We start from the raw sequence: 495 nt of genomic DNA on the forward strand, positions 1-495 counted from the left end.
TAATTAAGCAGTGGTTTATCGACACGCGACTCTTGTTAGCATTTTTGGGGTGTTACAACTCTCTCCTCCTTAAAGAAATTTCGTCTCGAAATTTACCTAACACTAGTCCCGGAACAAGTGCGGATACTGGGTTCTCATGTTTTCTTCTCTTTCCCACGTAGCTTCTTTTCTAAAATGGTTCCTCCAAAGTACTTTTACTAAGGGAATTCTCTTGTTTCTAAGTTGCTTTACTTCTCGAGCTTGAATTAGAATAGGTTCTTCATTAAACGTCAAGTCAGGATTAAGCTCAATAGATTCGACTGGAAGAACATGAGATGGATCAGAACGATATCTTCTAAGCATAGAAACATGGAAGACATTGTGGATCTTGTATAACTCAGGTGGCAAAGCCAATTTATATGCAACTGGTCCAACCCTTTCAAGTATCTCATATGGTCTAATAAATCGGGGACTAAGCTTTCCTTTCTGGCCAGATCTCATAATCTTTTTCCATGT

The sequence above is a fragment of the Solanum tuberosum genome, unplaced genomic scaffold, assembly GCF_000226075.1.
Source record: "Solanum tuberosum cultivar DM 1-3 516 R44 unplaced genomic scaffold, SolTub_3.0 scf00231, whole genome shotgun sequence".
Taxonomy (NCBI): domain Eukaryota; kingdom Viridiplantae; phylum Streptophyta; class Magnoliopsida; order Solanales; family Solanaceae; genus Solanum; species Solanum tuberosum.